The sequence below is a fragment of the Musca domestica genome, unplaced genomic scaffold, assembly GCF_030504385.1.
Source record: "Musca domestica strain aabys unplaced genomic scaffold, Musca_domestica.polishedcontigs.V.1.1 4, whole genome shotgun sequence".
Taxonomy (NCBI): Eukaryota; Metazoa; Arthropoda; class Insecta; order Diptera; family Muscidae; genus Musca; species Musca domestica.
Window position 1 is genome coordinate 14,707,689 of NW_026712328.1, and position 13,909 is coordinate 14,721,597.

Here is a 13,909-nt window from a genome sequence, read left to right on the forward strand (position 1 = left end):
GAATGTCAAAGTTTGATTTAAAGTTTTGGAGTGTGTTATTTTTATACCCTCCTCCTTGGAAAGGGGGGTATATTAACTTTGTCATTCGGTTTGTAGCATCCCTAAATATTTGTCGTAGACCCCATAAAGTATATATATTCATATTCAGCATAAAATTCTAAGTCAATTTAACGTTGTCCGTCTTTCTGTCTGTCTGCTGAAATTACGATAAAGCCCACGTTAGCAGAATGATTTGTATTGTGTATAGGACGGTTGGTATTGAAAATGAGGTCCACGTTTTGGTATAGTCCCCATATAACGGTACTTCCCGATATTCGGTAGCTCATAATGGGTCCTAGTTCGTGTTGCGAAACATTGTATGTATAGGTCCGCGTTTTGGTATAGCACCCATGTAACGGTAACTCCTGATATTCGGTATTTTATTGATTTTTGCCACATTTCTTCGCGCATTTGTCTAAAAATTGGTATGTGTGGGTCCTTATGGGCGAAACATTGCATGTATAGGTCTACGTGTTTGTATAGCCCCATATAGCGGTACCTCCCGATATTCGGTATTTTGATGATTTCCACATTTTCCCAAGAATATGTCTAAAAATTGGTATTTGTGGGTCAAATGTTTCCTATACCCTAAGGTGGAGGGTATTAAAATTTCGGCCCGGCGGAACTTAATGTTTTTTTACTTGTTTAAGAACAAAAGTTGAAATAATTCTATTGAAATTGTAAAATTCCAAATGCCTTTAAATTATTCGGAGCCAATTCCAACTTCTAACTATGCCGATCTGCAGCTTACTAGAATCGCCATAAACTTGTAGCCTAATTAAAGTTTTCCCAATTCTTCGATATTTCAGCCAATATCATTTGGAGCAGATGTGCATCATCTTTTATCAAAATTTAGTATTGATTCGAAATTGTTTGAAGCATTATTAGTCTTAACTTCAATACGTAGATAATTTAAGCCAACTTCCTTGTTGGGAAATATATGGCCATAAATTGTTCCTACATTTATGGATACCTTTTTCTTTCTACTATTGATGAACAAAAATCTTTCTCTTCTAACTGCAAATGGTGAACCAATTTTGATTCGTCGGAATGCAAGTATCTTCAATTGGATTTTACATGAATTCTGACAAAGCCAACAGCATTTGTGGTTATGTAAAATCTTTGTTAAAGTCATATATAATGCGAACACTGACTGACAAAAACACATATACCTACGCACACACATATACGCAGGATAGTCTTTCTACTTTTCGAACATGGCAAACATCCTTTTGGGGGCTGTCAGAAACAACGTGATATACAACATTACAAGATATGTACTAAACTGCAACCACAAATGAATGAATGAATGACTGAAGCTGGTTAATACGGCCCGGTACACTGGATAGAATTGGCTCAAAGTGGATGAATAAAAAATTGGGTTATTATTTATTAAAGGCGATTCTATAAGATTGGAATTTGAAGATTCAAATAATTAGGGATAATAATCACATATCGTTTACTCATAGGACTCAAAGAAAATGATTTTCGGAAGTTTTTTTGTGCCAATTTCTGATCTATCCAAACCATTCGTCTAATTTCATAAAACACTGTGCACAATTTGAGAATTACTATTGTTTAACGTGTGTTTTCGTGTGAATGACTTTGTTCGAAAACTTAAACGTTGCCTAGGCAGTGTGTGTGTGTGTGATGGGGGTACGTGTTATTTTGCAAGCAGCAATATACAAATTCCGCAATATTTTACCATGCGATTACTGATTTTATGTTTGCATTCGCACATGTAGATATATACATACATATGTATTCAGTTGTATGAAATAGCGACCAGATAAATGTGTGGGTGGTGTATTTATATCTATATGTGGTAGATATTTAAGGCATCTCAAGATTATGTTAACAACAAAAAGGTAGGACCAAATCTCAATGAATGACATGAAATTTAAGCAAATGCAATCAAAGTGTGAGCGCAGGAGAATAGTAAGAAATGAATGACTTCCTGGAGGGAAATTAAGTAAAATCACAATGAACAGAGTATGAATTATTAGAAGCTCGCTGTGTGAGTGTGGTTCTTTTCAGGTTATTGAATAGATTTGATGCGACAACTATCAGTATCTTTTAACAGAATAATACCAGACGCTTTCAAATTCCACAGCTGTTAAGAAAAGGATATTCATATATATTTTATGTTTGTTTCATCTGTAGGTGGCATCAGAACTTCTCTGTATTTTACTGACAATAAATTTACCAGTACCACATTTTAATGTAATAGGCGTGAGTCGTATTTTACATTTTGTGCCAAAAAATGCACAGTTCTTTACAATTGATATTTATTTAATTTTAAATATTTTTCACGTTACGCCATTACATTTCGGCTTACATAAATTCAAAGAATTTGGCTTAAAGACGAACAGATATTTCTTAAGTGTTATCTCAATTTTTGGGAAAATTTAATTTTATTATAACCTCCGCCAAGTATGGAGGGTATATTAAGTTTGTCATTCCATTTGTAACACCTGGAAATGTAAATTTTAGACCCCACAAAATTATATACTTTCTTGATCAGCATAAAATCCAATGTCGATTTAGGGATGTCCTCCTGTCTTTTCGTCTGTGGAAATCACTCTAGCTTCCCAAGAATATGACATTATGTTTATACAATTTTATTCAGATGTGCGATGGGTCTGCAGGACTTTTGGTATTGAAAATGGGCTATAAATTGTATAACCCCAATATAACTGTTCCGCCAGATATAAGGATTGTAAGTGTTTTTGTCACAATTTTAACCCAAATTAGCTGGTAATTGGCAGCATGTGTTCCGATTATGTAAGAAACATCCTTGCAAAGAATGGACGATATATTTCTAGGATAATATATATAAGAACCGATATCTATAAAATTTGGCAGAGGTATTTCTGAGCTGTATCTGGTACCACATATATTTGTTGTGGTGTACATATTGGGAATATGGGAAATTCAAACGATTTTCACCAACTTTGAAGTACCATATATATATATATATATATATATATATATATATATATATATATATATATATATATATATATATATATATATATATATATATATATATATATATATATATATATATATATATATTATATATATATATATATATATATATATATATATATATATATATATATATATATATATATATATATATATATATATATATATATATTATATATATATATAGTTGGACGACGAACGGACACCCATAAATCGACTCGGAATGTGATTCAACGGGAACTATGCACAAAGACATAATAACCTTACCACAGCGAGTTGTAGGGTATTATGAGAAGAGAAGAATGTGTTAATATAATTTTAATTAAAATAAACAATTAAAAAAGCAGTAAGTTCGGCCTGGCCAAACTTTGAATACCCTCCACCATTTGGAACAGATTTGGCAATTTTCAAAAAAAAAAATAAATAAAAATAAATAAATAAATAGGGTATACACGACGACGTGGACCTGCGTAGGCAACTTTTACCATAAGCCATTACAATATTCAAATGCGAAACTTAAAAAAAATCGGTGAATAATGTAGCTATAGCTATACCAAAACGTGGCCCTGCACAGGCAATGTTCTGTCTTAGGCTGTGTAATCCACTACGAACTTCAATTACCAAATTGGAAATAATTCCGGTGTTTAATGTCGCTGAAACATCAAAATACCGAATATCGGGAGGTACCATTATGTGGGGGCTATATGAAGACGAGGACTTGCATAGACAATTTTCTTCCTTAAGCTGTAGTATCTATTACGAACTTCAGATACCAAATTTAAAACAATTCCGGTGGCCCTGCACAGGCAATGTTCTGTCTTAGGCTGTGTAATCCACTACGAACTTCAATTACCAAATTGGAAATAATTCCGGTGTTTAATGTCGCTGAAACATCAAAATACCGAATATCGGGAGGTACCATTATGTGGGGGCTATATGAAGACGAGGACTTGCATAGACAATTTTCTTTCTTAAGCTGTAGTATCTATTACGAACTTCAGATACCAAATTTAAAACAATTCCGGTCGCATAAATCATTAAAATACCGAATATCGGGAGGTACCGTTATATGGGGGCTATACGAAGACGTGAACCTGCACAGACCATTTTCTGTTTTAGGATGTAGTATCAATTACAAAATTGAAATACCAAATTTGAAAAATTCCGGTGAATAATGTCGCTAAAATCATCAAAATACCGAATATCGGGAGGTGCATTATATGGGGACTATATCAAAACGTGGACCTACATGGCCATTTTCAATACCAAAAGTCCAGCAGACATGATATACATTTGAGTAAAATTTTATGAATCTACTTCTTCTCGTTCGGAAGAAGACAAAGACCGACAAAGGGATAGACGGACGGACATCGCTAAATCGACATAGAAATTTATGCTGATTAAGAATATATATACTTTGTGGGGTCTAAAATGTGTAACAAACTTTATATACCCTCCATACTATGGTAGAGGGTATAAAAATGTGAAGTTGTTGTCACGTCTGCTAGAAAATATGAGCTGAATCTTTAGAACACATAAATTCGGGTGTAAACCTAATGAAATCGTATAATTATATACAACAATTAATGAAGTTTTAGCAAATAATCTAAATTCTATTTAAATTTTATTTCCAAATCCTTATCAAATTTACTACCGAATCTTTTCCGTATTAAAGCACAGAAAAATGCCGTACATATCGTAAAGTATAATTACAAAAGAATTTTGCAATATTTGCCCAGCAATGATGAGGTTAATCTCACAATTTTCTTGTCGCCCGAGAAGCAAAAAAAAACTTTTATTATCAAGTTCATGAGCATAAACAATGTCAGTGTCAATATTCCTTATTATTCGTAATTGGATTGTCCGCAAAGCTCACACAGTTAACCATTTGCCATTTCAATTTCCCCCAAGATCCTAGTTGGATATGTCATCATCGATGAAGCCATCCACTTACGTGTTGGACCACTTTATCACACTGTGTCGCCCGCTATGTGTCACATCTGACTGTTTTGGGGAACACAATATGCCACATGCTGTTGGTCCACACGGGTGGTTGGGAAACTAAAATGATATACTTGTATGCGATTAAACTATCGTTGGCACTCACTTACCCACTCACTCACACATGCATACATACGTACGCATAAACATAAGGACACTGCAAATATTCTCTAGTGGAAAGCGAAAAGACAGCTGAACATTAATTAAGTCTCAAGTGGTGGATGAGTTGCAGCTAATGTCGGATTAACACATTTGATAATGTCCTTTGAGACTCTAGTTATGGGTGCACTGCCACAGCAATACATTTCATATGTTTATCAGTTAGATGCTCATAATAATCCGATATGTTTGACTGTTCTATTATTTCATTGCCCGGGCAATAATCGCTTGATCGCTTTGCCAGATATTCAGATGTTTGCAGATACAGAACATAATGCGATTAAAGCATGTGATGTATGTCATCCATGCGATGTTCATGTTAAACATAACTAGTATGACAATAATCAAATCCAGGTCGACTATATTGTGATACGTAGATCTTAAAATTTAAATCGGTTTAATCAATTATTTGGATCTTATATATTCTTAGTCTTCTGAACAGTCGTGTGACAATTTTGCAAGCAATTTTACAAGCAAGTCAATATCCTAAGACTGAATCTTTCATATATTAAATCACTTAATTGGTCAAAATGTAGTTCCAAGCAACATTGTGTGTGATTTATAAGTGAAAATATTATTAACCACATTATGATAAAATACCAAAAATGATGTGTTGTAATCAAACATTCGAACAAATTGACATAGTAGGTTAAAAAATTTGCACAAATCTGTATTTTGTCAGGAGGCAGGTTAAGTTCGTTAATGGGCCATGTCGGTCTACAGTTTCGTATAGACCCAACATAAATGTACCTTTCTATATTCGTTATTCTGTTTATTTAACACTAATTTTCCTACGGATTTCTTTAAAATTCGGTTTGTAGGGAAGTCAAAAGTCAGGCGTCAAAAGCCAGGCCAAATCAGATGAAACATACATATGGGAGCTATAGCTATATCTGAACCGATTTTCTATGTACTTGCTTCTAGACCAAATTCGGTCGAATGCGCTAAAATTCATTCATTCAATTTGTGCACAATTAACCCGAAATCGGTTGAAGGTATATATGGCAGCTATATCCAAATCTGATCCAATCTTCATAAAATTTGGCAAAGGCATTTCCGAGCTCTATAAGATATCTGGTACCAAATATCTTTGTGTCGGAGTGAATTCGGTCGAGTTCGCCAAAATTCAGGTCATTTGGACTGATATTGGCCATTTGGTGCACAATTAACCCGAAATCCGTTGAAGATATATATGGGAGCTACATCCAAATCTGAACCGATCTTGATCAAATTTGGCAGAGGTATTTCTGGGCTGTATCTGATATCTGGTACCGAAGATCATTGTTGTGGAATGTATATTACGCTTGTGAGGGACTTTTAACGCCAAATCGGATAAAACATATTTATGGAAGCTATAGATATATCTGAACCGATTTACACCATAAAGACTGGTTTATAGGATAAATTCAGTCATAATTGCCAAAAGTCAGTCCTTTTGGGCTGATATTAGCCATTTGGGGCACAAAAAACCTGATATCGGATAAAGATATCTATGGGAGCTATATCCTAATCTGAACCAATCTCGATAAAATTTGACAGAGGTATTTTCGAGCAGTGTCTGATGTCCGGTACCTAATATTATTCTTCTGGAGTGCATATTACGCATGTGAATGCATGTTACGCATATTACCCCAAATCGAATGAAATGAGTGGAAGCTATAGCTATATGAATAAAATATGAATATGAATAAAAATATCGTTGTAGTTTATATAGTAAATAACTTTGACTTTCTGAACTTATTCTGATCTCAAGTTTGAGATGAATAAAACTAAATACCATGCAGCACGATCTTCAAAAATTGCAAATTCGAGAATGGAGAATGTTGCCACTACAAACCGAACGAGGGCAGTTCGGAAACTTCTTAGTCTAGCACAAAAAGCGCGGTATAAACAGTTTTGGAAACTTCCATCTCAATTATGAACACATGTTAATTTTTTTTTTTCGATCTGGCAACTCTTTCATATAGAAACATCTGTTCAAAAAAGACATATCCGCAATTTTTTTACAAGGGAAAATTTAGAAATGCGTGCTGTCATTAAATATTTACGTAAAAAAGGTTTATCGGGACAAGAAGTTGATCATGATATGATGAATGTGTTAGGTGAGAATTTGACGGAAACATTTATGTCTGAGCCGATATTCATTTTTAGACATAATAAACGTGAAATCGGGATATACGTGAATATGGGAGCTATATCCAAATCTGAATCGATCTCTATAAAATTTAGTATAGGTATTTTTTTGCATATATATGGGAGCTATATTCAAATCCGAACCGATTACAATAAAATTTGGCGTTCTTACGGGATTCATATATATATTTGGTACATATACATATTTGGTGCATATATATATTTGGTGCATATATATAATATATATGGGAGCTATATCTGAACCGATTTCCATCACATTTGACAAACTTGTTTCTAAGGTCAATTTGGTTATATGTGCCAAATTCCATCTTGTTTGGACTAATGTTACACATTTGGGCAAGGCAATTTCTTAAAATCTTCTTGTCACATTATACACTATAAAAGGTTTCAAGAAATTTTAATAAATACCCTAAAATAATTTCTAATAACTTTATAACATAGTTTTTTAGGTCATACTATTATAAAAATTTAACATAAAAATACCACAGCAATCTTCTTGTCTATTTGGGACAAACTAAAGAAAATTGCACATATCTACACACACATACATATGTATATGTACCTACATTTGCTGACTCAAAAGAATTCAATTTATTTTGTCAAATAAATCTTTCTCACTTTCCCGTTCATTCAATTAATGTCCGAAAAATAGTTCGGTCTGCGAACAATATCGCTTGTATTGCATGTAGAATAATTCCTGCTGTCTTGTTTCTATAATAAAAGAATTCTTAATGTTTTACATATTGTTTGGCAGAAAACTGCCAGAAACTCTGAGCAGAATAATTCGAAGAGGAAAAAAAGGAGAGTACAAAAAAAAAAAAAGAAACACGTAAAATATCAGCTTAACTGACAAGATGACAAATCACTGGACAGCCGACACAGAAAATGTAATGTCGTCGCAGTGAGGCACAAAATTTATCTTAAGCATGTCATTCATTTGTTCGTTCGGTTTAATTTTTAAGCCGACTTGACTGTTGTCTTAAATGCCAGAAGGGATGTGTGCTTTGTGTTAGGCTTTCATTTCAAAATGAAAACAATGCCAGCGCATAGCACTTCATTGTTGGCAATTGGAATTTCAATAGAATTAATAATAATTTTTTTAGAATTTTAAAATTCGGTAGCTTCGTACTGATAAAATGTAACCTAATTAGAAACACAGCAATGTTTATTTTTAGTATTCTTTACGATTCAATTTTATATTTAGGTTGATCCGGAAATAAAAGAAGTAAGTTCTTGGAATTCTCGTTTTATTATTATCTCTCAAATCATTTCTCAAATCATCTCACGTCTATTCTCAATGTGATATGGCTTAAAAATTGCAATATTTTGCTGACGTGAAAAATTTAATTTCAAATTATAACCAACTTATGCAGTTCGGGTTAAAAGTGATCTGCAAGATACTTTAATCAATTCTATTATAATGAGAACATTTCTAGTTGCCTTCTTGACTTCCTCTCCTATTGTGATACTGCAGGGTACAATAGTAGCATTATCATAGAGTTTGAACTCTATACCCATGGAATGATTGGGAGCCGTATAAGCCGAATAACCCATTAAAAGTTAATATAACTAAAGGGTAATTTTATAAGGGAAACTTACATTTCTCAATACTTTGTTGTTGTTATAGCAATAATACATACAGATGTATGGATTCTGCCAATCTTGTGCGATCTCCAGGTTTAAAAATTAGATTACCTTGATGGGTTGTAACCAGAGACCTTCTGAAGTAGTTGGGTAGACTTGGTGTTGCAATTAAAGAGGTGCAGCATATTGTGCGGGTCTGTATCCACGCTGGGCAGACGTCAGGCACGTCTTCGTCAACGACTGCACCATCCTCAACGTAATTGCGCCAAAACTACCCGACTTTTTTCAGCTGCAATAGGTGGGGGTCGACTCCGATAACGACATTCATCCTGTAATTGCTGATGACATCTGCATCAGTATGAATGTCACTCAGGCCTGCATGATAGGTTTCTTGATCTAGAGGTTCTCTTTTATAGCATTGGACCTCCCTTTCAAGATCATGTATGTCCTTCCTGACACGTGCGGGTGGGGGAGTTATATCCACCATATGATGGTTGGGATGGCACCTACGACAACACCCAAGCAGGTATTGCAACGACATATGTCATCAACAATTGCACCCGACGCCATAATCGTACAATCATCCGCATACGTTACGATCTCTATGCCGTCTGGAGAGCGAGGAATCCCGGAAAGGAAGAGCCTAAACAATTCCGGAAACATCACCCAACCTTGGGCGTCCACACATGTTATTGATTATGTAATAACTTAGCCGAAGGGTAGATCTCTGCATATCCTCAAACAGTGTGTCATGATTAACCTATCAAATGCCTTTGATAGGCCAAGGGCTACCAAAACTCTTCCATGACACGGCTTGTTCTGGTTAAATCTTCCACTAATATGTGTGGAAATGCTGTTGTGATACTATGTTGTCGACGAAATCCGTGCTGATGTTTGGCAACTGGATAGCTCTAATGCTGGGGAGGAGTAAGGCCTCAAGAGTCTTAGCTTCTGGCGACAAAAGCGAAATCGGCCTGCACGATTCGTCTTTACTGTCATCCTTGGCTTCACTAGCGGGACCACCCTGCCCATTTTTCAGGCTTGGGCACTATGTGGTTGGCTAGCGATAGGTTGAGAACTTTCGTTAAGTACTCGACTCCCGGCGTATCCAACTGTTGGGCCTTCTGGGCCCAACTCTTTTTTTGACTCGCTGTGAGTGGTTGCAGTTTTGATGATGTCTCGGAAAATCCTTCCTTCTGGCTTCTGGCCTGTGTGCTTCCCCATGGTTAAGGAAAGTGCGGCTTTCAGAGGTTATGAAATCGGGCGACTTGCATATAGAGACGATTATCGGTAGATGGTCTGCGTCAAGAGAAATGAAGGGCATACTGCTCGCAACGCAGATAAATAGACAAACACAAACATGTACATACTGGGTTGGCAGCCGCTGGCCGAAACTTCGATGTTGTTTTTTCGGGTCAATCCGGTATCGTAGTCAATTGAAGTAAAATAACAAAAATCGATTAGTTGTTGATATATAGGCTTCAGAAACGGACAAAACATACCTCAACGACATAACGGTTTTAGATCCTAGGTCTTTTAGGGCGAAATCTGTCTCAAACATTTGGTACGAGGTAGCAATGCCCATCTGTCTGTCTGCCTGTGAGCACGATAACTCTCGAAGAAATATCCGTTTTCATATGTTAGATGTTTTATTAGCTTATATAAAATGCATCGGGTACCCGATAAGAAGGGGACATCAATAATTCTGTCCCACTGTTTTCAGTACCTCTACCAAAGGATCAGTATTTTGAATACCAATAATTTTTGTAAAAAATGAAATCAGTGTCTGAATTTCATCAATCATAGCAGAAAGCTTGAAAAAAAATGGAAATATCGGTTCACTCTTTCCTGTACACTCCATCCTACACAAAAGCTCATAGTTTTCGAAATAAATCAGTCATATATCTCATATAAAATTTTTAGTCTTGTTTAAGTCCAAACCTGGGTTATGAGAGACATGATTCTAGGCTGAATTCAGTAATACGTGCCAAAATTCATTGTATTTAGGAGAATATTAAATAATCAGTGCACATACCAAAACTGAACCGATTGCCACCAATTTCAATAGGGTTCATCTTTGGGCTAAACAACTTAACTCTGCACATTTTTTCTCAAATTATTTCTATTACTATATTCATAGGAATATATGGACAGACTTGTGGAAAATCGGACATGTATGCATCGACTTAAAAAGTGATTCTATGGGACTCTCTTGACTCGGCACCCTCTTGACTCTTGCTGCCAATAAATACAATGTGGTGAAGGGTATAAACATAACAAATCTCTTACAAAGAGATCAATTGCCTGAAATGGGTTATATCATTATACCCTCAGCTATATGGCTACAGAGGGTATATATTATTTCATAAGGCCATAACGTGCCTCATCGAAATAATAAATTTAGACCCTAGGTCTCTTTGAAGGAGGCATCCGATTTAGTCCAAACTTGTTTTATCATAATATTATTATTAAACTTAGATCGAGTTCGGAGATTGAAAATATCGGTTCACTCTTTCTGGTACCGAGCTTTGAATACCCTCCGTATATCAGGGTCTATACGACGACTTGGATCTGCATAGGCAACTTTTGTCACAAGCTATTACAATATTCAAATGCGAAACTTGAAAAAAATTTGTTTATAATGTAGCTAAAATCATCAAAATAGAATATAGGGAGGTGTAATGGGGGCTATACGAAGACGTGGACCTGCACAGACAATTTTCTGTCATAGGCTGTAGTATCCATTATGAACTTCAAATACCAAATTTAAAATAGTTCCGGTAAATAATGTAGCTAAAATCATCAAAGTACCGAATGTCAGGAGGTACCATTATATGGGGGCTATACGAAGACGTGGACCTACACGGCCCATTTTCTGTTTTATGCTGTAGTATTCATTATGAACTTCAAATACCAAATTTAAAAAAGTTCCGGTAAATAATGTCGCTAAAATCATCAAAATGCCGAATATCGGGAGTTACCGTTATATGGGGGCTATACGAAGACGTGGACCTACATGACCCATTTTCAATACCAAAAGTCCTGCAGACATAATACATATTAAAGGGCTGCAAATGTCACAATTTTCTCTATTTATGCCATGGAGAGAAAACGCTCGTCATGTTGTGCCCCGTTTGATCAAACGCATAACAGTACATGACATCTTACCAAATGCTTTATGTCTCGTCATGTCGGTCACACTCAAACTCATCGTCATAACATGTAATGACCAATAAAAGGGGATGTTGAGTAGTGTGTCATACAAAAATGTTCTATCAAAAAACAACAATTGTGAAACAATTGCCATCGAAAAAGACACACACGTGATGAAGGCAAAGCGCAATCGCTACCTGCGTTTCCGATATGTGAAAAAAATTTTTGTAATAAAGAATTTCTTGGTGAATACTTAAATACTTCTAATTGGTCCACATAAAATTTTCACATTTCGTGGCTATTGACGAAACAATCTGAAATGTTAATCCTTATTAAAAAACAATAATACCTTGAAAATTCTTCTTATTTTGATTATGAAATGAGAATGAGTGCTACTGTAATCCACGTAACAACACTATATACTCCATATTCTGTTAATGAATGAGAGTCAAATCTCTGCCCACAAAGAACACTATATGTATATTCACCAATAAATTGGGATTGTTCAGTATATATTTCATTTTTTCTATTTATTTGTTGATGTCCATGCACATTTTGTTATTGGACTCAATTTTATATTTACGCGGTGTTCGTTACTTCAAAATTACAGCACACACAAAAACACGCACTCACCGTCGAAAGTAACACACACACACTCTCAATTTAAGCACACGTACACAAAAGACACACAATTTGACGATGACACGGTTCGACATAGAATTTTATGCTGATCAAGAATATATATATATATATATATATATATATATATATATATATATATATATATATATATATATATATATATATATATATATATATATATATATATATATATATATATATATATATATATATATATATATATATATATATATATATATTCTTGATCAGCATAAAATTCTATGTCGAACCGTGTCATCGTCAAATTGTGTGTCATTTGTGTACGTGTGCTTAAATTGAGAGTGTGTGTGTGTTACTTTCGACGGTGAGTGCGTGTTTTTGTGTGTGCTGTAATTTTGAAGTAACGAACACCGCGTAAATATAAAATTGAGTCCAATAACAAAATGTGCATATATATATATATATATATATATATATATATATATATATATATATATATATATATATATATATATATATATATATATATATATATATATATATATATATATATATATATATACTTTGCGGGGTCTAAAATGTATATTTCGAGGTGTTACAAACGGAATGACAAACTTAATACACCCTCCATAATATGGTGGAGGGTATAAAATATTTTACTGCACGGGCAGGGAAAGAATAATGTTCCAACTTTGCACATCCTAATATTTGCATTAGTGCTAGATCAGGTCCGAAAAAGGACAATATCGGTCCACCCCATCAAGTACCTCCCTCACATAGGGCCAACATTATGAATAATTTTAACTCTTATAAAAAGTGATTTCAATTTACACATATCACAATATTTTTATTAACTCATGATTTGGTTTGAAATATGTACCTTCTTCACAAAGGATCAAATTAAATGGGATCAAATATCGATATACAGGGTGAGATATAAAAACTGCAACAAAGTCAAACGCCATAATTTTGAATTTTTTTTTTAAATTTTATCGAATGAAAGCAAAAAATGTCGGAAATAGCATCAAATTTTTCGAATAAGTTTAGATTTGTTCGAATTGGTCACCTTTGGCACGAATAAAGGTCTTCAAACGGCCAATGAAACAATCACAGGCTGCCCGAATGTTGCTCTGTGGTATTTTGGCCCATTCCCGGCGAAGCGCTTGCTTGAGGTGATCGACACTTTGGTATTTTTTAGTGTCAACCT